Source organism: Neoarius graeffei, chromosome 19 (assembly GCF_027579695.1).
Source record: "Neoarius graeffei isolate fNeoGra1 chromosome 19, fNeoGra1.pri, whole genome shotgun sequence".
Lineage (NCBI taxonomy): Eukaryota > Metazoa > Chordata > Actinopteri > Siluriformes > Ariidae > Neoarius > Neoarius graeffei.
The window spans coordinates 855,618-882,500 of NC_083587.1; the positions used below are offsets into that span (position 1 = coordinate 855,618).

Below are 26,883 nucleotides of genomic sequence, written 5' to 3' on the forward strand. Positions count from 1 at the left end.
GCCCTAACCATTATACTATCACAGCACTCCACACCCCCAGGGCAGAGTGTCTGATCACGTTGCCACAAACTCAGTGGCTAGACATGGATTGGACCATCCCGGCCCACTTTTGGCCTGGTGTTGTGAGAACAGTCAGCTTTTTAGTTCAGTTCAGTTCATCTTCATTGCTCATTTTATGTTAACATGTGGCCAACTTGCAATGAAATGCAGTGGACCAGATAAGAACCAGAAACAAATCTCTCAGCACTGGAGCCCGACAGGAGTTTAACAGAATATCAGTTAAAAAAAGATTCAAAGTCCTAAAGATAAAAAAAAACAATGGAAGTTAAATTCAAGTGAAAATAGAAATAACTGAGATGTATGCATGCATTGTCTCAGAGTGGTAGTGTGGGGAAGGGGTGTAGCACAACCACCTGTATTGCACATCAGAAAAATTGACACGTGTGGATACCAGTAATTGCATTTTGTTGAAGACCAATGAAGTACTGACCATGTAAACAGAGTTTTGATATGTGTTGGTAAATGTGGAAACAGTAAATATGTAAATGCTTTGGTGATATGTAAACAGAGTCTTGAGATATGTTGGTGATATGTAAACGCAGTCTTGTGATATAAACAGAGTCTTGTGATATGTTGTGATATAAACAGAGTCTTGTGATATGTCGATTGTGGACCTGTAGTAGTTTGAAATGATGTTTGCCTTCATGCCAAACTTCTTCAGCCTCCTCAGGAAGCACAGCCGCTGGCGAGCTTTCCTGACCACAGTGTGGAACTTGAAGCTGCTGACCCTTTCGACCTCATCCTCGTTGATGTAGATGGCCTAGTGTGTCCTCCCTTGCTGTCTCCTGTAGTCCACTATCATCTCCTTAGTTTTCCTGACGTTGAGAGAGAGGTTGTTGTTCTGGCACCAGCTGGCTAATGCCTTCACTTCCTCTCTGCATGCCATCTCATTGTTGTCCGTAAGGAGGCCTGAGATGGTTGTGTCGTCAGCAATCTTGATGACGATGTTGGCGCTGTATTTAGCAGTGCAGTCGTGGGCGAACAAGGAGTGCATGAGGGGACTGCGCACACAGCCCAGTGGCGCACCTGTGTTCAGGATAAGCGAGGAAGAAGTGTGGCTACTGATTATCACCACCTGGGGTCTGCCTGTCAGAAAGTCAAAGATACATCTGCAAATGGTCATCTGCTCATGAAATCGTTAAATATTTCATCATGATTGCATTTTCTCTGCTCATCCCAAGGCAGTTTTACTTATTAAGTGCAAATTTGCAGCTAAATGCTTTCAAGATCTTGCAACCTGATTTGATTTTGGTTGCTGGTCACAGCCCATGGTTAGACTGTGAGCTGAGCTTTGTCAGAGATAGCTTTCAGAAAACAGGTTTCGGTGGCCTTTTTGAAGGATGCTTTAGCTTCAGAAAATGCTCAATGTAACTCAATGAATGTTGAACCTTGGTCCTATCTACTGAGCTGTGCAGGCTCTAAGATGAGCTATGTTGAACCATAGGATATGTATTTTCTTTTAGAACATGAAGAATTTTGTCCATCAGCTCACTTTGAAAATGTTACCAGAATTTTGTCCATCAGCTCACTTGGAAAATGTTACCATTGTAAACAGTTGGTGCATTATGAAATGCAAAATACGATAAAGGAGACTCCAAACGCTTGAGCAACTGAAATCCTATAATCAGGCAAGAATGAGGCAACATTTCTCTTTCAAAACTACAGCACTTGGTCTCCTCAGTTCCCAAACATTTACAGAGTTTTGTTAAAACAAGAGGTGATGCAGCACAGTGGTAAACATGCCCCTGTTCCAACTTTTTGAAATGTGTTCCTGGCATCAAATTCAAAATTAGCATATCTTTTTCAAACAACAATAAAATTTCTCAGTTTCAACATTTGATATGTTTTCTCCACATATCACCTCCACACCACTCTGAAAGCTGCTCAGAATGTAGTGATTCATTTTTTGATAGCAACAGCTCTGACAGTATTTCCAGCTGCAAGCCCGAAAGTACTGGAACAGCAAGGACAATTCTGTTTGTTTGTTTGTTTGTTTGTTTTTTTTGCCATGCACTGAAGACATTTGCGTTTGATGTCAAAAGTGGGTGGCACGGTGGTGTAGTGGTTAGCACCATCATGTCACAGCAAGAAGGTTCTGGGTTTGAACCCATTGGCTGAGGGGGGCCTTTCAGTGTGGAGTTTGCATGTTCTGCCTGTGCGGGTTTCCTCTGGGTGCTCTGGTTTCCCCCACAGTTCAAAGACATGCAGTTAGGTTATTATGGGGTAGCCATGGCCTGAGGTTAGGCTGAAGTGTCCTTGAGCAAGGGCACCTAACCCACAACTGCTCCCTGGGTGCTGTAGCATAGCTGCCCACTGCTCTGCTTATGTGTGTGTGCGGGTGTGTTCACTGCTCCAGATACATTAAACGCAGAGTTTAAATTCCACTGTGTGCTTAAGAATTACATGTGACAAATAAAGGCTTCTTGACTTGCCTTCTATATGTGATAGGTCAGAATTTCAGCTTTTATTTCTTGATATTTGCACCTATATATGTTAACAGAATGGTGTTGGGAGTTTTGCACAGTCAAATGCAGGGACTTTCAAGTCAAGTCAAGTTAAGTTTATTTGTATAGCGCTTTTAACAATAAACATTGTCGCAAAGCAGCTTCATAGAATTTAACGACTTAAAATATGAGCTAATTTTATCCTAATCTATCCCCAATGAGCAAGCCTGTGGCGACAGTGGCAAGGAAAAACTCCCTCAGATGACATGAGGAAGAAACCTCGAGAGGAACCAGACTCAAAAGGGAACCCATCCTTATTTGGGCAACAACAGACAACATGACTACAACATTAACAGTTTTAACAAGAAGTCAGTTTCGTTGATGTTATAAACTCTTAATTGATGGAAACTTGAGTGCAAAACTGTTCATGGCAACTGTAGTCCTAAAGTTAGCAAGTCAACTGTAGTCCTCAGACATAAAAGGATTACTATAAGTGTCCAGAGCATCCTCCATGTGTGACTTTCAACTGTCCACATGGGGCCGTCCTCCACAGGAACGATGCGATGAGACTCCAACCAGACACAGGGCACCAAGATGGATCAGGCAGGCCCGAGGAGCAGAAGAGTTCGGCATCTTGATCTCAGGACCGACATGTAACTCAGACAGAAAGATCGGGGGCAAGCGAGAGAAAACACAGGTTGTTAGGTATGCCCAATATCACCTGAATAAGTAGGAACAGTACCCGTATACATATTGCACAGTACAAGCAGGGACTCTGGCAAAAACTAACTATGACAGCATAACTAAAAGGGGAGAGCCAGAAGGTAATACAGGCATGAGGGGCCCCGAGACATAAAACAGCCAGCTACTACATCGTCAACAGACTCGAGTGAGCAAGCGAGTGGGGACTGACAGCATCCATACATCCCAGTTTACCAAAGACTCTATGTCTGAGGACCCTCCAGATCTACACCTTTACCTCATTGTAACGGTTCTAACAAAGGGCGGAGCACAGAGGACGGCAGGACAGAGATCAGGTTGGTAAACTGGGGGGTTTTATTGCCACACATTTCAGTGAACATCTAGTAACTAACACAGACACACACACACAACCGGCGTCTGGTTCGGGGATCAGCTCCTCTGCTCTCGCTCTCCCTCCTTAAGTAGGGCGCGGTCACTGGGAAGACACACAAACACAGGTTAATTGACATCAGGTGTAGTGATTCTGCCACTTACCTTCCCTGACTCCGCCCTCCTGTCACAGACCGGTGCTTGACCACGCCCCCGCTGCCACATACCCCCACTGCCCGATTCAGGCCGGGCGGCTGCCCGGCCTGTAGCTGACTCCCCCCCACCACCCTTGACGGGAGAGGAAGTCTGCCATGACCATCTGCGCCCCCAGCCTGTGGACCACCTTGAAATTAAAGGGTTGGAGTGACAGATACCAACGGGTGATCCGCACGTTGGCATCCTTCATGCCGTGGAGCCACTGGAGGGGCACGTGGTCCAAACAGAGGGTGAAAGGGCGCCCCAGCAGGTAGTAACGGAGGTCGAGGCCCGCCCATTTGATTGCCAAGCACTCTTTTTCGATTGTGCTGTAGCGCCCCTCACGCACCGACAGCTTCCTACTGATGTATAAGACTGGGTCATCCTCCCCCTCCACCTCCTTATCCTGCCCTAAGTGTCCAGCCATGGGATTAAAGTGAGCCGCCTGGAATACCAATTCCTGGCAGCTTTTTGGAATCAAAAGCTGTGTGATTTGCTCTTTCGTCTGAGTGTCCTGCATCATTCGGTATAATCTATCTTTCATAATAGAAAAATAGGGGAAGGACGGGGTGGCGTTCGGTGGGAGCGTTTGACCATCGATTACTCTCACTTGGTCAAATGCATGCCGCAGAGTCTCGTCTCGCGACTGCTCTAACGGGAAATCCGCCAGGGATTCCCTGAGAGAGGGAGGAGGAGGAGCCTGTGGCTCCTCACTCTGTAATTCCATCCATACATGGGAGGAATTCAAAACTGCATTCCTATCAGCGTTTTTGTCCACTGATTTTGTTCAGGAAATTGAAGAACGGTTGCGTACTCGTATCCAAAGTCTAAATGAGCCCATTAGGGACTTTGCTTACGATTATAGAGCTCTCTGTCTGAAATGGAAGCCCGACATTGATGAGGCTACATTGGTCCACCGCATTCTCAGTAATGCCAATCCGAAAATTGCTTCAGGCCTACGTGGAACAGTAAACACAGTGGCTGAATTAGTGAAAGTAGGCAGCATGATTGAGAATGATCTAGCATCAATGAAAAATTATTGGGCATGAGTTAATAATGAGAAAGCAGCTAAACAGCAACCAAAGACAAAAAAAGCTGAAGTAAATGTTGTAAAATCTGAAACACACTCCCACACTCCTCCCAAACATCCACCGTCTCTCCTGGCCATCAATCTCTCTATCAGAGGCTTCCAAGGAGCCGCCCTGCTGGACACAGGGAGACACAGGATAGTTAACTGTACCCTTGACCTCCATAACACGTACTGGACACACTCCGTGTATGTCTTATCTGATGAAGATCTGTCTTTCCCTCTTATCTTAGGACTAGACTTCTTACAAAAGAGTGGCGTGCACCTGGATTTTAAGCAGGGAACCTATGGAGTAAAAAATGGAGGGAAAATAACATACTATCCGCACACTGACCAGAATGAGTGGGGAAATGAATGGCGTACAGTGAAACCAGCAAGAGTTCACATCTATTATGCTCTGCCTCATAGAAAGCCAGCACCTAACACATCTGTTCATCTTAGCATCCTGTCTGACTTACCCCAGCAGCCTAGGCCTGAGCTGCTACAGCTGATGAATGAGTGGCCATCCGTCTGCTCTGGAAGACTTGGGAGGACGACCGTTGTAGAACACACCATCCGGCTGACCGATGACGTCCCTTTGCGCTGTCCAGCTTATCGAGTGTCTCCACTAAAGAGGGAGATTATCCAGCAGCAACTGAAGGAGATGGAAGCTGATGGGATTATTGAGCATTCCTCATTCCCATGGGCCTCTCCAGTTGTCCTAGTGCCCAAGCCTGAGGGGAAATGGCGATTTTGTGTCAACTACAGGCACCTGAACAAAAAGACTTTGTTTGATGCCTATCCAATGCCGAAGATCCATGACATCCTTGAGTCCTTTTCTGGTGCATCTGTATTTAGCTCTCTGGATCTATGCTCAGGATATTGGCAAGTCACAATGGACAAGGCCAGTGTTGAGAAAAAAGCATTCATCATGCCTTATGGTCTCTTCCATTTCCTTTCTATGCCTTTCGGTCTCAAGAACTTGGGAACCACATTTCAGAGGCTTATGGAGACTGTCCTGGCTGAATTGAAGGGGGTATGCTGTTTTGTTTACATAGACGATATTATTGTCTTTTCAAAGTCTGAAGCTGCCCACCTGGCCGATCTGAGGAAGGTGTTTGAGAAGCTCCATCTAGCCTCACTGACCCTCAACCTGAAGAAATGTCATTTCTTCAAGACCTCCTTGACATTCTTAGGTCATCAAGTGTCCAGCCAGGGTATTGCAGCTGACTCTGAGAAGCTCAAGGCCATAAGCGACTATCCTAGGCTTCAAAACATCAAAGAGCTCCAGAGGTTTCTGGGTCTTGCCGGCTGGTATCATAAATTCATTAAAAACTTTGCAGATCTGGCCGCCTCCCTTCACAATTTCAAGAAGAAGGATGTTGAGTGGAAGTGGACAAAGGACTGTGAGAGAAGCTGGGAAAGACTGAAAGAGGCACTACAATCTCCCCCGGTGCTTGCTCATCCAGACCTGTCGAAGTCCTTCAAGGTTGCCACGGATGCTAGTGATATTGGGTTAGGTGCAGTGTTGACACAGGACGATGATGACGGCGAACACGTCATTGCCTTTGCTTCCCGCCTACTGAATGGTGCCGAGAGAAACTACTCTACATCTGAAAAAGAGTGTTTGGCTGTTGTGTGGGCTGTGGAGAAATGGCAACACTTCCTTGAAGGAGTCCAGTTTGAAGTGGTGACAGACCATGCAGCCCTGTCATGGGTCTTTAACATCCCCAAGACTTCTTCACACCTCATACGCTGGGCCCTGAGACTCCAGCCTTTCACCTTTACTGTGCGTTACAGAAAGGGTACATTAAATGTCATTCCTGATGTCTTGTTACGGAGTCTAGTGTCCGCTGATAATACCACCATGACGACTCCAAGCCTTGCTGTATGTGCTGCCTCCACAAAAGTGGTTGTTGATCTGCCCAACTCCCTGGATGAAATCTCTGCTGCTCAAGGAAGAGACACTTACATGGCAGGGGTCCGTGGGCAGATGTCTTCCTCTGATTCTTTTTCTCCTAGCCGCATCACCTTTGTTGACCAGCAGGGGCTGCTTTACAGGCGAGTGCCAATTGCACAGGATGGGCACAAATTCCAGCTAGTTGTCCCAAAGGAGCTGCAGTCCACTTTCTTGCAGTATTACCATGATAATCCTTTAGGCAGACACTTTGGGCGCCTGAAGACCCTTCTGCACATCCTAGAGGTTGCTTGGTGGCCCGATATCCACAAAGACACCTGGGCCCACATCAGAGAGTGCTCTGTCTGCCAGCAACATAAGCCTTCCAATTCTAAACCCAGTGGTCTGCTGCAATCAACCCAAGTGTTTGAGGTTGGCGAAATGATGGGTATTGACATCATGGGCCCATTTCCTCGCAGCCGCAAGGGTACCTGCTACCTGGTGATCCTTGTGGATTATTACTCCAAATGGACAGAGCTGTTCCCTGTGCATGATAGCCAGACCCCAAAGCTAGTGAGGATTCTCACAGAAGAGATATTCACCAGGTGGGGTACGCCAAAATATCTTCTGTCTGACAGGGGAAGCCAGTTTACCAGTCACCTCTTGAAAGCTGCTTGCAAATCATGGGGAGTGATAAATAAGTTCACCACAAGCTATCATCCACAAACGAACCAGACTGAGCAGGTCAACTGAACACTCAAGACATTGATAGCCTCCTATGTGGGGGAAAAACATAACAACTGGGATCAGTGGGTGCATGAGTTCCGGTTCACCATCAACTCCTCATGGCAAGAGTCCACTGGTTTTGCACCAGCCATGCTACATCTGGGACGTGGTCTCAAAGGTCCTCTTGACCAACTTTTGTCAAAGGCTCCGCCTCCAACCTCCTCACAACACTCTCTCCTGGAAAGACAACTGGAACTGTCGAAACAAGTGGCTGCCAATGTAAAAAGAGCACAGGACAAACAAGCTAAATATTACAACTTAAAAAGGAGAAACATGGAACTTTCTGAAGGGGACATGGTGTGGGTCAAAGCCCATCCATTATCTGATGCTTTAAAGGGATTCTCAGCCAAACTGTCACCAAAGTGGATGGGACTATGCATTGTAAAGAAGAAATTGGGAGCCCTAAATTACAAAGTTCAGTTCCCTGACAAGTCCACTGACAATGTGAATGTAGTGAATCTTAAGCCCTACTTTGGTCCTTCTCTCGACATATCCAGTCTGGGGGGGGCTATGTAGCATCAGCCACATAAAGTTTTATTAATCAGTATCTACGGTCTAAGAAATTTATTTATATTTCATATTAAAACATCTATGTAAATTAATACATAGAAAGCTTTCACTTTAAGAGAAATTCAGGGCGAGCATGAGCCTAGGAAGTCTATAGGGTTCTTCTCTGTCACTCACCCTGAATTTCTCTTAAAGTGAAAGCTTTCTATGTATTAATTTACATAGACATTTTAATACGAAATATAAATAAATGTCTTAGACCATAGATACTGATTAAAAAACTTTATGTGGCTGATGCTACATAGTCCCCCCCCCACAGACTGGATATGTCGAGAGAAGGACCAAAGTAGGGCTTAAGATTCACTACATTCACATTGTCAGTGGACTTGTCAGGGAACTGAACTTTGTAATTTAGGGCTCCCAATTTCTTCTTTACAATGCATGGTCCCATCCACTTTGGTGCCAGTTTGGCTGAGAATCCCTTTAAAGCATCAGATAATGGATGGTCTTTGACCCAGACCAGAAAAGTTACCACAGGGATAACTGGCTTGTGGTGGCCAAGCGTTCATAGCGACGTCACTTTTTGATCCTTTGATGTCGGCTCTTCCTATCATTGTGAAGCAGAATTCACCAAGCGTTGGATTGTTCACCCACTAACAGGGAACGTGAGCTGGGTTTAGACCGTCGTGAGACAGGTTAGTTTTACCCTACTGATGGTGTGTGGAGAAGGGTTCCATGTGAACAGCAGTTGAACATGGGTCAGTTGGTCCTAAGGGATGGGCGAACGCCATTCCGAAGGGTGGGGCGATGGCCTCTGTCGCCTCCGGCTGATCGAAAGGGAGTTGGGTTCAGATCCCCAAACCCAGAGTGGCGGAGATAGGCGCCGCGAGGCGTCCAGTGCGGTAACGCAAACGAACCCGGAGACGCTGGCGGGGGCCCCAGGAAGAGTTCTCTTTTCTTTGTGAAGGGCAGGGCACCCTGGAATGGGTTCAACCCGAGATAGGGGCCTGCGCCCTGGAAAGCGCCGCGGTTCTGGCGGCGTCCGGTGAGCTCTCGCTGGCCCTTGAAAATCCGGGGGGGGGGGGGGGGGGGGGACTAGGGTTTCTCTTAAAGTGAAAGCTTTCTATGTATTAATTTACATAGACATTTTAATATGAAATATAAATAAATGTCTTAGACCGTAGATACTGATTAATAAAACTTTATGTGGCTGATGCTACAACTCTGATGCGGAGATGACGTAGATGGCTCTGTGACAGCTGCTCCCGCCAAGGCGACACCGGGACCTCCCCCTACTGAAGTATGGCAGGACCCACTCTCCACTAAATGGCTCATCAACTCCCTGAATCCCGGCCAATCAGTCCCCAAAATTATCGCGTGGTTGAAGCGAGGATTAACCGCCGCCTTCACTATAAATTTTTCCCCTCGGAAAAAAATGTGGACCGACACCAAAGGGTAGCTGTGAACATCCTGTTAGGACTGGGACTGTTTTGGCCTCTAGAGGCCACTGTTATTTCCTTTCTGGTCATGTTTGTTTTGGGCCTCTAGAGGTCACCACTGTGTTCTGTGTTTTGTTTTTGTCTTATTGCCTGTTTCCTGCCCCACCCTGTCCTTAATTAGTTTGTGTATTTATACCCCTGAGTTCAGTCCTCTTGTCACAGAGTCTTTGTGCTGTTATGTTTAGCTCCAGTTAACTTTGTTCTGATTTCCTTGCCCGTGTCTTTGTGGTTTTTGTACTTTGCTTTCTTTTGGACTTTTTGTTTACCATTTTGGATCCTCTGAGCATTTGTATTTTTGCCTCTTCTTTTCTGGTTTTTTGGCTCTTTGTTTCTTTGAACTTTTGTTTTTTTTTTCCTGGTTATCTTCTGAGCATTTGGATTATACTTTTGTTTTTGCCTTGGATTGTAAATAGTGTAAATATCACAAATAAACCTTTTTGATACTTTTTTTTCTATTTCCACCTCACGCCTCTGCATTTGAGTCATCCCCCTGGTGGCCTAGTGGGGGTTTGCTGGATTATCACACCAGTGAACCAGGTTCGAATCCCAGCAAAACCCTAACAGAAAGACTCTGTAATAACCGACTCAGCAGAGGCTTCTTCATCTGTCTACCTGGCCAACCTTCAGGGAATGATGGCTGCGTTAACATGCCTCGGATCCACCATGGACACTCTTGGACGGACTCTCGCATGCCAACGTGAGACCCTTGCTCGCCACGAGGTACTGCTTCAGCAGATTGGGAGAACCCTGGCACAGCTGACTTCTCTGCCCCCATCTCCTCCGCCTGATTCTGCTCCAGTGCCTCCTGCCATGCTGCCTTCTTCACCCTGTGAACCCAGCCTTCCTGCACCACAGAGGTATGACGGCAAGCACAGTGAGTGTCGAGAGTTCCTTACCCAGTGTCAACTCACCTTTGGGCTTCAGCCTACCACCTACACTATGGATTGCCACAAGATTGCCTTTGTGATAACCTTGTTAGCTGGTAAGGCATGAGCCTGGGCTACTGCTATCTGGCAGAGACAGGGACCTGAGTGCTCTGATTTCCAGCTGTTTACTGAGGAGATGCTGCATGTCTTCGATCAAGCAGACATCAGTAAAGACGCAGCCAGAAAGCTCATGTCCATCTGGAAAGGGGGAAGCGTCGCAGACTACGCCATCTCGTTCCGGATGCTTGCAGCAGTAAGTGGATGGAACGAGACTGCCCTGGTGTCAGCCTTCCACCATGGTCTGTCTGACCCCATCAAGGATGGCCTGGCCTCTATTGGATGCCCAAGTGACCTCGAAACTCTCATCTCACATTCTACTCGTCTGGACAACAGGATGAGAGAACGCCACCAAGTCCTGAGCCCCCCCAGCCTCCCTACCTCTACCTGGAGCCCGTCTACCTCCTCCAGTGACTGTCCAGAACCCATGCAAGTGGGTCGTACTCGCCTCTCCGTATCTGAGAGGGAGCGCAGAAGGAGGGACAAGTGCTGCATCTACTGTGGCAAGCCCGGTCACTTCCAAGCATCATGTCCCGAACTCTCGGGAAAAGGACCGACCCGTCCAGCCAAGGGAGGGTTGTGACGGGGCCTACCCTCTCTCCCGGACTCCCTGGCCAAGGAATCTACATCCCGTCCACTCTTGTCAAGCTTTGTTAGACTCAGGGTCGGCTGGAAACTTTATGGATGTTCACTTCACCCAAAGTATCAATGTCCTGACTGCACCTCTTGAAGTCCCACTGTCTGTGTCTGCCCTGGATGGCCAAGCCTTAGGTGATGGAAGAGTCACCCAAGTAACTTCTCCGGTCACAAGGAAGAAATATCCCTGCACCTGATTCCTTCACCAGAGTTCCCAGTGATTCTAGGCCTTCCTTGGCTAACCCGCCACAACCCTTGCATAGACTGGGTAACAAGCCAGGTTGTGGAATGGGGCCCTGCATGCCATGCCTCTTGTATGCTCTCTAGCTCTCCTGTGTCTCCGGCCGAGCCCCCTGATCTCACCGAGCTATCTCAAGTTCCCACAGAGTACTGGGATTTGAAGGAGGTATTCAGCAAAAGCAGGGCCACCGTTCTTCCTCCGCACCGTGCCTACGACTGTGCCATTGACAGGGAGCACCCTGGGACTACCCCTCCTCATGGCAGACTGTTTTCCCTCTCTCAGCCAGAACGCAAGGCCATGGAGGAATACCTCAAAGACGCCTGTGATGGGAGCATTGGTGGACCCCGCCGATGCGAGGAGGTGCCGGAACGACTGACGATCTTCTTGCTGGGCCAACACCAGGGCCTCAAACCGCTGTTCCTGCTCCTTTCAGAGGGTGATTAGCGCCTGGTGCTGGCTTTGCTGGGCCGTGGTGAGGGCGTGGACGAGATTGGCGAACGGGGAGGACTCCATGGGGCTGTTTGGCTTCTGCGCTCCAGATATCCCAGGTTTCAGCACCAATATAATGGTTCTAACAAAGGGCGGAGCACAGAGGATGGCAGGACAGAGATCAGGTCGGTAAACTGGGTTTTTTTATTGCCACACTTCAGTGAACATCTAGTAACTAACACAGAGAGAGACACACACACACACACACACAACTGGCGTATGGTTCGGGGATCAGCTCCTCTGCTCTCCCTCCTTAAGTAGGGTGCAGTCACTGGGAAAACACACAAACACACATTAATTGACATTAGGTGTAGTGATTCTGCCACTTACCACCCCTGAATCTGCCCTCCTGTCACAGACCGGCGCTTGACCACGCCCCCGCTGCCACACTCATAAACACAATTAACAAAAGGCTTGACTAAACAGATTGTTTTCAGCTGAGACTTAAATGCTGAGACTGTGTCTGATTCCCAAACACTACTTGGAAGGCTGTTCCATAACTGTGGGGCTTTGTAAGAAAAGGCTCTGCCCCCTGATGCAACCTTCACTATACGAGGAACCAGCAGGTAGCCTGCATCCTTTGATCTAAGTAGGCATGGCGGGTCATAGAGGAGCAGAAGTTCACTCAGGTACTGTGGTGCAAGACTATTCAGTGCTTTAAAGGTCAATAGTAGTATTTTATAATTGATACTAAATTTGATTGGGAGCCAATGCAGTGTGGATAAGACGGGGGTGGTCATATTTTCTAGTTCTAGTAAGGACTTTCGCTGCTGCATTTTGAACTAACTGGAGCTTGTTCATGCACTTGTAGGAACATCCAGACAGTAAGGCATTACAATAATCCAACCTGGAGGTAACAAAAGCATGAACTAGTTTTTTTCTGCGTCATGGAGTGACATTAAATTTCTTATCTTAGCAATATTTCTGAGATGAAAGAAAGCTATCCAGGTAATGTTATCAATGTGATTTTCAAATGAAAGACTGGGGTCAATAATCACTCCAAGGTCTTTTACTGCTGCACATGAAGAAACAAATTCCATCCAGAGTTACTGTGTAATCAGAAAGCTTACTTCTAGCTGCATGTGGTCCGAGTACAAGTACTTCAGTCTTGTCAGAGTTAAGCAGAAGGAAGTTAATAAGCATCCAGTGTTTAATGTCCTTCACACATTACTCAATTCTATTAAGCTGGTGTCTCTCATCAGGTTTTGCAGAACCACACAACTGTGTCATCAGCATAACAGTGGAAAATATATAAGAAAAAAGCAGTGGACCCAAGACAGAACCTTGTGGAACACCAAAGTTTACCTCAGTATGTCTAGAAAAAGCACCATTTACATCAACATACTGATAGTGATCAGTTAAATTAGAGCTGAGCCAGGAAAGGGCCGTTCCCTTAACTCCCACAACATTTTCTAGTCTATCCAGAAGAATGGAATGATCAGCAGTATCAAATGCTGCACGAATGTCAAGCAACATGAGCAGCGAGACACAGCCCTGATCAGACACCAACAGTAGGTCATTTACTACTTTAACCAATGCTGTCACTGTGCTATGATGAGGTCTAAATCCTAACTGATACATTTCATGGATGTTATTCCTATGTAAATATGAGCATAACTGCATGTCACAGCTTTTTCAAGGATCTTGGAGATAAAGGGGAGGTTTGATATTGGACAGCTGACAGGGCTCAAGGTCAGGTGTTTTAATCAATAACTGCTAGTTTAAAGGATTTGGGTACATAGCCAATCCTAAGAGAAGAATTTATTATTTTTAGAAGTGGTTCAATTACTTCGGGTATTATCTTTTTGAATAGACATGTAGGCAAGGGAGGGTGGCACGGTTGGTGTAGTGGTTAGTGCTGTCGCCTCACAGCAAGAAGGTCCTGGGTTCGAGCCCCGGGGCCAGCAAGGGCATTTCTGTGTGGAGTTTGCATGTTCTCCACGTGGGTTTCCTCCGGGTGCTCTGGTTTCCCCCAAGGACATGCAGGTTAGGTTAACTGGTGACTCTAAATTGACCATAGGTGTGAATGGTTGTCTGTCAGCCCTATGATGACCTGGTGACTTGTCCAGGGTGTACCCTGCCTTTCGCCCGTAGTCAGCTGGAATAGGCTCCAGCTTGCCTGCGACCCTGTAGAAAGATAAAGCGGCTAGAGATAATGAGATGTAGGCAAGGGATCTAGTACACAAGTTGAGGCTTTTGATGCAGAGATTAATTAAAGTAATTCAATTTCTCTAAGGGGAGTAAAACATTCTAATTGCTGATCTGATACAGTTCTATCAGTTAACTACAGGGTCACTTACATTGTCTGACCTTAAATTAGTAGTTTGAGTCTTTTGTTGGGTATTCTCAATTTTGTCATTAAAGAAATTCATGAAGTCATTGCTACTATATACTACAGGTATGCACGTGTCTATAGTGGACTTATTCCTTGTTAATTTTGCTACAGTATTAAACAGGAATCTAGGATTATTTTTATCTTCTATTAGGGAGGGGAGATAAGTTGATCTAGCAGCACTAAGAGGTTTTCTATACTTCAGGAAACTCTCCTTCCACGCTAATTTGAAAGCTACCAAATTTGTTTGACGCCATTTACGTTCCAATTTTCAAGTGGTCTGTTTTAAAGTGTGAGTGTCTTCATTATACCAGGGCGCTAATTTTTTGTCTCTGAACATTTTCCTTTTAAGAGGAGCTACATTAGCTTATGGCGGATAATGAGGTCAAGTATGGCAGAACATTGACTATAAGCATTCAGTTCCCTGATGAAGTTCTGCAGGGGCCGAAAGTGACCCAATCAAAGTTGATAACTCTGGGAGATCATTTATAAAGCTCTGTGCAATAGTTGACGTGAATGTACATTTAATACAGTAGTGTGGTGAGGTGTATATATTATTACTCAGACATATTTTGAATGAGATGAGATAATGATCTGAGAACTTCAGACTGTGGAAGTGTGACCTATATTTTCTACATTTAACCCGAATGTTAGTATTAGATCGAGGGTGTGACGACCATTATGGGTCGGTCCTACGACATTCTGATTAATCCCTACTGAATCTAAAATGGACACACTGTTTTCAAAAGGTCTTCTAGGTTATTGAAGTGAATATTAAAATCTCTGAAAACTAAAGTTTTGTCTAAGTAAATAACCAGATCTGAGATAAAATCTGCAAATTCAGAAAGAAACTCAGCATATGGCCCCGGGGGCCTGTAAATAAGTCACAATGAACCTTTTTTTTTTTTTTTTGGATCCCTTCTTTCTAGTAGAATATAGTGAATGGAATCACTGTAATAGTCATAAATCATGGAGAAATAAACACAAGATTTTCAACCTTTATATGCTTCCACTTGGGCAAATTATCAATAACAATTGAATTTTGTATCACTGCTATGCAGATGACACCCAAATTTATTTTGCTTTATCACCTAATGATTATGCCCCCCCTTGAATGTCTACCAGTGTATCGATCAAATCAACAACTGGATGTCACAAAATTTTCTTCAGCTGAACACAGATAAAACAGAAGTAATTCTATTTTGAAAAAAGAAAGACTCAGGATTACCACTATTCTTGACAAAAGGGATTAAAACTAAAGAAATGGTTAAAAATCTTGGTGTTTTCATTGACAGCGAGCTAAACTTTGACAGTCACATGAAAGCAATCACTAAATCGGCATTTTATCACCTAAAAAACATTTCCAAACTAAGATGACTTATGTCAAAAAATGATCTGGAAAAACTGATACATGCCTTCATCTCTAGTAGGGTTGATTACTGCAACGGCCTTTTCACAGGCCTGCCAAAAAAGACCATCAAATGACTTCAGCTGGTTCAAAATGCAGCGGCTAGGGTTCTCACACGAACAAAAAGAACAGAGCACATAACTCCAATTCTAAGGTCCCTTCACTGGCTTCCAGTAAGCTACAGAATTGACTTTAAAGCATTGCTGCTGGTGTACAAATCTCTAAATGGTACAGGGCCCAATTACCTCTCTGATATGTTGCAGCAGCCTAACCCAATCAGATCTACCAGATCGCAACAGAAAAATTTACGATTAAAACCTGTTAAAACAAAGTATGGTGAAGCAGCTTTTAGCTACTATGCAGTACAGCTATGGAACCAACTGCCAGAGGACATTAAAAATGCTCCTGCTGTTGGCAGCTTCAAATCTAGGTTAAAGACCAAGCTGTTTTCAGATGCTTTCTGTTAAATAATAAATATTGTCTTTACATGTTTTATAATCTTTACTTTTACAGTCTCTGCATGTTTCAAATTTTACTTAACTTTTATTCCATTTTATTCTGCTGTTTTTCCCCCTATTTGAACTTCTACTTCATTTTATTATTTTATTTCTACTATTGTTTAATTCTTATATTTTTTCCCATTTATTTTATGTAATTTTATTCTCTATTGTTTACTCTTTTGCTTTTACTTCTGTAAAGCACATTGAACTGCCACTGTGTATGAAATGTGCCATATAAATAAACTTGCCTTGCCTTGCTAGTTATGATAGTGGACACAGTGTAGTGTCTCTCCTGGGAATCACAGGTCCTACTCCCTAACTTGAATCACATACCAAGACAATGAAGTTACAGCCCTTGTTGAAAGCAGTAAAATCAGTAAAGCCATACAGATTTTGTGAAGAATGCAAAGGTGACATGAACCTGCGTTCATGCAGATATCTAATAGAATGGGGGCTAATAGGGGCTTCATGCCCGGAATAGAAAGATGGCCAAGATGGCTTTTGATTCCCCTTCACATGAGTGTTATTGCTATAGAGATCTTGCAGTCACGTGACCGGAAAGTACACAACCCCCATCTTGTCGGTCAAAAACACCGCTGAATACTGCTGCACTCGTGTACAGAATGGATCAATTTCAACCAACGGACTACACGGCTCATTTTTCTAATGAACAGAACTAGATATATGTCTAAAATAAACAATCTACAGATTTGTGACCCTTATGGCTTTCCGGACAGAGTTTTCACGACCGGATTTTGAACTGCCAGCGGAATACCCAGACGTGTATGATTACCTCATCAACTTTCTCTCGCTGTTCAGTGGTGAAGCACTGCATGCTTAGAAATCTCTGGACAGTTTTCTTTACAGAAATTCAGGATTTGTCAGCGACTCAGATGTGGCATCTTGTAAACAAGAAAATAATCCTCATTGGATGGGTAAGTCACTTAAGTATTGAGTATAGCACTGACCAGCCGATTATAGAATAAGGTAATTCCAAATCATCCGTCTTGTTTACATGGATCTGGCGTTGGAGAGGTAGAGGCTTAGCAGTGGAAGTTTGAGTAGCTGTTTTCTGAGCTTAGTCAACAGGCCGGCTCTGCCTGTAGCCTCGCTTTTGCTTCCGCTCCCGGCGCTGCCTCCTTCGCTTTGCTTCCAATAACAATCCACGGAGACCTTGCTGTCTCGTCTGGAATGTTATTTTTTTTTTTCTCGTCCGGAATGTTGTGCATGCGATGGAAATCGCTACAAACCGTCATTTTCTGCTGGAAACCAATGTCCAGTAAGTCCATACGGTTGTAGTGGATATTGAAGTCCGGTACAGATGAACAACACGCAAAAATACACACAAAAAACATTAAACATGCACAGGTAGGGAGAGCTTGTAGTCGCAGCCGTTGTAGTAGAATTGTATATAGTAGAGTTTTCCAGAAGAAAAGGTAGAAGCAGAAGTAGACCCAGAAGTAGAAGGCGGAATATGGCGTTTGACCGACACGATGGCGTCTGTCACAATCTGGATCGGCTGTGACGTCACATGCAAGTGCTCCATTGATGCTGGTCATTTGAGGTCAAGGCCTATGTCGCAGTGGCCTCATCGATGAGGGAATGGACTCTTAAAGGATATGGGACATGAAACATAAAAGCACACTATCAGTTTCTTTCCATTAAAAATATGAATTAATTGCATCAACAAATACAATCAAATATTAAATTCAGCAAAATCGTTATATTCGTGATGATTATATGGCATTTCTGCTCGACTTCCGATATGCATTTTTTGCAACCGGAAGAGCCGCTGTCACGTGATCATACGTCACCACAACTTTTGGGCACAGCACAAGCGGGTAGATGAATGGAGAAGTGGATGACAAGAATTGTGTTTATAGTCTTTAAAGTACATTGGACATCATACATTGGACATCATGGTGTATTGTGCTGCTTATGGTTGCAATATTTCCAATGGGAAATGCCCTGGAGTAAGTTTTTTTTTTTTTTTGCATTCCCCAAGGACCCGAAGCTGAGGAAAGTGTAGGCTCCCCTGCGCATGCGCAGTAGGCTTCGTGCATGCACAGTAGGCTTGGTAGGACAACTTTACAGAACACCTGTTGAAAAAAACTTTGCACCTACTGTTTCCCACAAACTGTATTCGGACCATTTCACTGAGGATTCTTTCAACATTAATACTCAGGTACTGAGCGATATTAATTCATGAAACAGGAAGCATAAGGATGAGAAAAAAAACAGTTCAAATTGGGAAGCCGTGCACACCTGCACCAGGCTGCACAAATGTGCGCAGCTTCCCAACCCAAACCACCTCTCTCTCATCCTTACACTTCATGCCTCATGCTCCATGAACCAACATCGCTTTTTTTTTAAAAATTGGATCTGCGCAATTCAGCCGTGAAAAAGGCGGCATCCGCCGAAAGGCACGCTGTTTGCATCCCTGCACGGAGGCCAGGGGACAGGGCAGGAATATTTTTGTTAATATGAGTGATCCGGTGCGATTTCACGACCCCCCCGTTGAAGACCTCTGCGCTAAGCGACTGAAAGCCGAGGTAAGGATTAGTATTATAATTTTGGGTGTATCAATTCTTGATTATCATAATTCTGACTCGTTTCGCCATTTTTGAATGTTTTCATCTCGGACTCTGGAAGCATTGTATCTCAATCAATCTCGAAAAATATCAGCAAAAAAAAACTAGCTTGCAACGGACTTTAGCTAGATCTATGATGAACTTTCAGTGTATGATACAAAAATAATACTTCTTTCAACAGATCATTAGCCTTTGAGCAGAATTGTTTTTAACTTACCAGGAAGTGTTATCCAGCCGACCACTTTCAGTTTCATGGGGACTGAATGAACTCTCAATCATCTGACCCATCAGAGTAAAGACAAGATCCATGTTCATGTGAATTTCCAGCTATCAGTTCGAATTGATAGGGTCTAACTTCACATCTCTGTGAAACATCGGGAATATCACTGTCGATGGTGTCCATTTCGGTAACCTGTTTACATTAGATACCCAAGCGCTGGCTCCTTGGAAAGTTTTTGTGACGTCACGTGACCACCTAGCTCATTAACGAATCCTTGTTTTACGCTGATGTATAGAAAAACTTGAATAATGTGATGACTTTCACATTTTTGACACCCTGCAGTGATTTAGATGGCATTTATGTCCTTTATACATAATTATGCCCAGGTAAAAATCCATGTCCCATATCCTTTAAGCCAGTGTTTGTGTGTCAAATTTGATGAGAGAGAGGCTTTGTCCAGAGGCTTTTGAAATTCACGATTGCATGTGTTTAGCAGAGAGGGGCAAGCAGATTTCTTCTAACACCAAAATTTCCAAGATCCCATTAATTGAGTACACACAAGGATGCAGCAGAAGCATGGCTGGCTTGCTAAACAAGAGGAAGCAAATCAGTAGTAAAAATGTCAGCCCATTTCAGTCCAGACAAATCCAGGTGTTTCCAGTTACTTTTCTTCTGTCCCATGTCAATTTGTGCCACGTATAGGGACCATTACAGTGATAGACAGGTTCCTAGCTCTTCATTCCCCCCCCCCGTCATTTGCCATCAGTCTTCTCATGTTGGACTTTTCAACATAAGTTTCACAAATGCCTCATCGGCGACGATCCATGTCCCGTTTGAAAACATTCACCCGTACAACTGGATTTGGGAATGCCTCACCGGTGTTTGCATCATGCAACAATCTTCGCTCATTGCACAAGTACACAATGGACTTGTCAGGATTACTCAATCATTTCTGTCAACCATTGCATGTTTAGTCCTGGGTCATCAATCTCAGGCAGCCCTGCTCTTATGACAGAATAGCCAAAGGGGCCCCATCAATGGTGCCAGTTGTCCGCAAACCTTTGTTGGCTGTCCATTGCTAGCGATGATGCCTGCTTCAGTAGGATGCACAGAAACGCGGATGGGCCGCGAGGCCTGCACCAGAGCGACAGAGTCGTCCGCAGCGGTGGCATGAATGGCCGGTTGAGGTGCTATGGAATGTCTAGTTTCGTGAGCTCTCCTATACTCCCTTTGATGCTTGACTTCAATTTCAAACACTGAGCTTTTAACTTTGCTTCGCTATGTTGCTCTAACTGAGGCATCCCTTTCCCACATCTGATCGATAATGACGGCATTCTTCATGTTCCTCTTCCAAACGTCTTTGTACCTCAGTTTCTGTCCTCCTTGTTTCTGTCAGCCTCTTTCCTAGGCTCAGTTCTCTGTAGAAAACGGCTTCGGGTAGCCACGTGTCAAGCGTGCGTGAGACTTGTCCAGCCCAATAAAGTTGGGAGGCTGTGATAAGGGTTTCCACGCTTACTGTTTTGGCTCGCCTGAGGACTTCTACATCGGGGACCTTGTCCTGCCATCTTATTTTGAGGATTTGATGCAGGTGTCGCACTTGTAGCCTGGTCAGATACTTGAAGTGTTTACCGTAGAGTGTCATACATTCATTGGCATAAAGCAGAGGTGATAAGACTGCGGCGTTGTATACTTTCAACTTGCTGGTTCTCTTGATGTCATGGCGAGACCATAGTTGCTTTTGTAAAGCACCAAAGGCTTTGGTGGCAGCTTGAATCCGGCGGTCTACCTCCAAGTCTGATGAGTTGGTGTTGTGCATCTGCTTAATGCCTATAATGTAATATAATGGAAGGTGATCTCAAACAAATTTCTGCTTGCTGCATACATTTCACAAGGGCCAAAGGCTGTATCCGACTGCATGGAAGATGCCATGAGTTAAACCCTGTAGCACATGCTGAAATAGCTCAGTAGGGAGAGCGTTAGACTGAAGGTCCCTGATTCAGTCCCAGGTTTCGGGGTTGGTGGTTTGTGTACACCTTTGACCAAGTGGGTGCTAAATTATTTGCCAGAGTGAAGTCAGTTATATGGCAGTAATTTGATGGTAAAAACAATCTTGCAGCTGTGTCTTGGTTCCATGGTGTAATGGTTAGCACTCTGAATCCAGTGGTCTGAGTTCAACTCTCAGTGGAACCTCTGAAGCTGTTGTTTGCACCTCTTGAAATAATATATTTTACCTGAAGGCTACTTTTGAGCAAGCTTGCATATCCCAAACCCTTTGTTTCCTCCAACATGGAACAAGTTCTCTTCAAGATAGGTATGGTCCACTTCTGCAATTTTGGATCTGAGGTTTATTCCAGTACCATCACAGCTTCAATGATATTGGGCACTATAGGTCTGGATTTGGGTGCAACATGGTGGCTCGGGGAGCATTAGAACAGTTGGCGGTGGCACGGTGGTGTAGTGGTTAACGCTGTCGCCTAACAGCCAGCATGTTCTGGGTTTGAGCCCAGTGGCTGATGGAGGCCTTTCTGTGTGGAGCATGCATGTTCTCCCTGTGCCTGTGTGGGTTTCCTCTGGGTGCTCTGTTTTCCCCTGAAGACATGCAGGTTAGGTTAATTGGTGGGTCTAAATTGACTGTAGTTGTGAATGGTTGTTTGTCTTTGTGTTAGCCCTGTGATGATCTGGTGACTTGTCCAGGGTGTGCCCTGCCTCTCGCCCATAGTCAGCTGGGATAGGCCCCACCTTGCTTGCGACCCTGTACAAGATAAGTGGTTACAGATAATGGATGGATGGAAAGCGTAATTGGCTGTGCCCCTAGAACCAATTCAGAGTGATAACTGCCCATCAATGTTTAACTCACTTGGTCTGCTCACATGGCGTGATGGACCATCCATTGTACCCTCTGTTGCCACATTGGATTGTGTGAGCTGGGCTGCGAACAAGCTCAAGTTCTGATCAGATCCTGTGGACTTTAAATGAAAAACACCTGAGTCAGTCCCCTCAGAATGAAATAGTGGTCAACTGGTGAATTCTCACTATGGACTTTCTGGAAAAGCAGTCAGCTAATGACTGTATTATTTAGTGGTGAATAAGAGAAGAGAAAATACAAAGAAAAAGACCATCTATCTGTCTATCGTACCCTAACAATGGCTACTACCTTCCTGGATCCTTTGGCAATTGCTATGTTTTGGAGTGGTTTTGAGTGATTCAAGCAACTAAAGATACCTTTTAGACTTTATGAAATTAGTTACTTTCAAAATGAAGCACAATTAGATGAATTGAAAAAGGAGCACTGATTTTTAAGAGATTCATAAGTGCTTCTCTTTGAGGCAATCTCATGTGTGTATTTGAATTTCCTGCGTCCTGCAATCAGTTGAGTTACTGTATTTCAATGGCACATCCAGATACAAGGAATCGATTGACATTTTGCGAAACAACCAGAGAATCTCTTGTTTTGGACAACATTTCCCTCAACAGAAAAAAGCTTCCCCTGTCCTGAAAACAGGATCTGTAAAGGAGGGAACTGGCCAGTACAGGGATCAAACCTGTGACCTGGAATCTTCTGCCCTGTCATCAGACTTCTTGTCCCATCATGACACCAAAACCAAAAGGACTCATGAAAGCAAGAGCCTATCAAATGAAGATTTCACTCAAGGTCATGTGACTTGCAACTAGTGGCACAACAAAGACACATTCCCATACTGGGAGTCGAACCCAGGCCACCTGGGTGAAAACCAGGAATCCTGACCCCTAGACCATATGGGACAGCCTTGAGGTGAAAAGGCCACCTTTGAAGTGCTTAGGCCATTGCTGAGAACTCGGGCATTTTCCAGAAAAGTAGCTCATCTCATTATCTCTAGCTGCTTTATCCTGTTCTACAGGGTCGCAGGCAAGCTGGAGCCTATCTCAGCTGACTACAGGCGAAAGGCAGGGTACACCCTGGACAAGTCGCCAGGTCATCACAGGGCTGACACAAAGACACAGACAACCATTCACACTCACGGTCAATTTAGAGTCACCAGTTAACCTAACCTGCATGTCTGTGGATTGTGGGGGAAACCGGAGCACCTGGAGGAAACCCACAGGGAGAACATGCAAACTCCACACAGAAAGGCCCTCGCCAGCCACGGGGCTCGAACGCGGACCTTCTTGCTGTGAGGCGATAGCGCTAACCACTACACCACCGTGCTGCCTCAAAGTAGCTGTTAATTTTTATTTTCTTTAGTCAGGCTGGAAAAGATTACAAAACCATCTTAAATAGTTTGGACTCCATCAATCCACAGTCAGACAGACTGTGTACAAATGGAGAAAATTCAAGACCATTATTACTATTCCCAGGAGTGGTTGACCAACAAAGATCATTCCAAGAGCAAGGTGTGTAATAGTTGGTGAGGTCACAAAGGACCCCAGGGTAACTCCTAAGCAACTGAAGGCCTCTCTCACATTGGCTAATGTTCATGAGTCCACCATCAGGAGAATACTGAACAACAATGGTGTGCATGGCAGGGTTGCAAGGAGAAAGCCACTGCTCTCCAAAAAGAACATTGCTGCTCATCTGCAATTTGCTAAAGATCACATGGACAAGCCAGAAGGCTATTGGAAAAATGTTCTGTGGACGGATGAGACCAAAAAAGAACTTTTTGGTTTAAATGAGAAACGTTATGTTTGGAGAAAGGAAAACACTGCATTCCAGACTAATAACTTTATCCCATCTGTGAAACATGGTGGTGGTAGTATCATGGTTTGGGCCTGCTTTGCTGCATCTTGGCCAGGATGGCTTGCCATTATTGATGGAACAATGAATTCTGAATTATACCAGTGAATATCTAAAGGGGGCGGCACGGTGGTGTAGTGGTTAGCGCTGTCGCCTCACAGCAAGAAAGTCCTGGGTTCGAGCCCTGGGGCCGGCGAGGGCCTTTCTGTGTGGAGTTTGCATGTTCTCACCGTGTCCGCGTGGGTTTCCTCCGGGTGCTCCGGTTTCCCCCACAGTCCAAAGACATGCAGGTTAGGTTAACTGGTGACTCTAAATTGACCGTAGGTGTGAGTGTGAATGGTTGTCTGTGTCTATGTGTCAGCCCTGTGATGACCTGGCGACTTGTCCAGGGTGTACCCCGCCTTTTGCCCGTAGTCAGCTGGGATAGGCTCCAGCTTGCCTGCGACCCTGTAGAAGGAAAAAGCGGCTAGAGATAATGAGATGAGATTTCTAAAGGAAAATGTCAGGACATCTGTCCATGAACTAAATCTCAAGAGAAGGTGGGTCATGCAACAAGACAATGAACCTAAGCACACAAGTTATTCTACCAAAGAAGGTTAAAGAATAAAGTTAATGTTTTGGAATGGCCAAGTCAAAGTCCTGACCTTAATCCAATGGAAATGTTGTGGAAGGACCTGAAGTGAGCAGTTCATGTGAGGAAACCCACCAACTTCCCAGAGTTGAAGCTGTTCTGTATGGAGGAATGGGCTAAAATTCCTCCAAGCTGGTGCGCAGGACTGATCAACAGTTGCTGGAAACGTTTAGTTGCAGTTATCGCTGCACAAGGGGGTCACACCAGATACTGAAAGCAAAAGTTGACATTCTTTTGCCACTGACAGATATGTAATATTGGATCATTTTCCTCAATAAATAAATGACAAAGTATAATATTTTTGTCTCAGTTAACTGGGTTCTCTTTATCTACTTTTAGGACTTCTGTGAACATCTGATGTTTTCAGTCATATTTATGTAGAAATAGAGAAAATTCTAAAGGATTCACAAAGTTCCAAGCACCACTGTAAGAGTGATGCAGAACTGAGTGGAGATGTTATCTGTAAGAAAATTTTCCCTCTCTCAAAAGGTTGCTGGTCACAGCCCATGGTCAGACTCTGAGCAGAAGCTTCAAGCTTTGTCAGTGTGAACAATGAGTCTTGTACAAAGTGCTGTATGGGGTAAGAGAGAACCAAGCAGCAATGCGAGAAGCATCCGATCTGAGGTCACACGCATCAACCATCATGCCCCAAGCCAACGTAAGGTTTCAGGCATTGATCCTTTCTCATTTTGCTATCCTTCACAAGCCATGCAAACAGTTGCAATCCATGGACAAACTCGGAGATGAAGAGTGACTCAGTGAAACTGAAAATTCAATGATATAACCCAGATTCCAACCAGGGTGACAGAGATGCTAGAACAGAATCCAATCGCTTCCCTGATTACAGCTCTCCAGACTCTGAGTTATCTGTGATCCCCTACCAGAAAATCAGCTGCTGGTTGAAGCATTTTGTGGTCAGCAAAGCATCTAACAGAGAATCTTCTAATTTGTAGTCAGCCCTGTTATCCATTGCGCCACTGGCCCAAGCAGAGCCTTGGTAAGTGAGATCCAAACTATGTATGATTTTCCATTTAGTCACTGTTCAATAGTGAGATGGAAAATGCAATGCCAAGACCCAGATTCAAGCCAGGGTTGCTGCAGCTACAACGAAGAGTATAAACCACTATACTATCACTGCATGCCACCTCCCAAGGCTGGAGTGCATGATCGCGTTGCCACAAACTCAGTGGCTGGACATGGATCAGGCCATCCTGGCCCACTTTTGGCCTGGTGTTGTGAGAACAGTCAGCTTTTTAGTTCAGTTCTGTTCAATTTCATTGCTCATTTTATGTTAACACATGGCCAACTTACAATGAAATGCAGTGAATGAGATAAGAACCAGAAAAAGTCTCTCTGCATTGGAGCCCGACAGGAGTTTAACAGAATAGCAGTTAAAAAAAGATTCAAAGTCCTGAAGATAAAAAAAATGGAAGTTAAATTCAAGTGAAAATAGAAATAACTGAGATGTATGCATGCATTGTCTCAGGGGGGTAGTGTGGGGAGGGGGTGTAGCATAGCACAAGCACCTGTATTCAGTCTCCCCAGGATTTCGCAGGCTTTTTTTGTGATTGTTGCGGGCTAAAACGTCTGTTGCGGGGGGGGGTTCCAAAAAATTGCGATGAAAGTTGCAGTGTTTTTTAGGTTTTTGTTGTGATTACATTGTGGGAGGAAGTGAAAGTTGCAAGAAATTGTTGCAATTTTCTCTTTTTTTGATTCAAATTGAGTATGTTAAGTTATTACTGAAAAACTATTGATTAAAAAAAGACACTGAGAAATGGTCCTATAAACAACTTTACCAATATAAAAGATTACCAGGACTACAAAAATGCAGAAAAATAAGCTTTACTTATCCAAATGCACCTGTTGCTTCAAAAGTTAAAGTGCATAGAACCTCACAGCACAACATGAAGTTACCTTAAAATATAATATAAATGCCTCAGCTTTCATGTGAGAAAAAAACCCTAATACTAGTACTGTGTGCAGGCAGTCTCTCCTGAAGACTAAATTAAACAATAATTATAAACTAATAAAATAAATGGCTCAGGCTTCATAGAAGAAAAAAAATTGAACAGAATCTCACAGTATGATACTGAAGCTGCCTAAACAATGGAAAATAAAATAACATTTTGGCAAAAATGTTGGCATCCGTTAATTTCTTGTATTAAGTAAAAAAAAAAAAGTGCACACAGTCCTTCACTGTAAACATAACACTTTCAGTAACAGAATTTAAGCCTACATAAACACTGACTCGCACATGCTGCTTCTCTTGAACAGTGTTGCCAGATACTGCTGACGTTGAAGACAAATTAAGTCCTGACCATGTAAACAGAGTTTTAATATGTGTTGGTAAATGTGGAAACAGTAAATATGTAAATGCTCCTTTCGACCTCATCCTCGATGTAGATGGCCTCGTGTGTCCTCTCTTGCTGTCTCCTGTAGTCCACTATCATCTCCTTAGTTTTCCTGACGTTGAGAGAGAGAGGTGGTTGTTCTGGCACCAGCTGGCTAACGCCTTCACTTCCTCTCTGCATGCCGTCTCATCGTTGTCCGTAAGGAGGCCCGAGATGGTTGTGTCATCAGCAATCTTGATGATGATGTTGGCGCTGTATTTAGCAG

General features: G+C 44.7%; 1 protein-coding gene and 1 non-coding gene across 2 annotated transcripts in view; one reads left to right on the plus strand and one right to left on the minus strand.

The window, feature by feature from the left end:
- Window positions 1–26,883, plus strand: part of LOC132867784 (histone H3-like) — a 1,068,851-nt gene that overhangs the window by 186,336 nt on the left and 855,632 nt on the right. The window lies entirely within an intron of this gene.
- Window positions 22,616–22,687, minus strand: trnae-uuc (transfer RNA glutamic acid (anticodon UUC)). The gene has a single exon. It is a non-coding gene; the product is annotated as a tRNA-Glu (tRNA).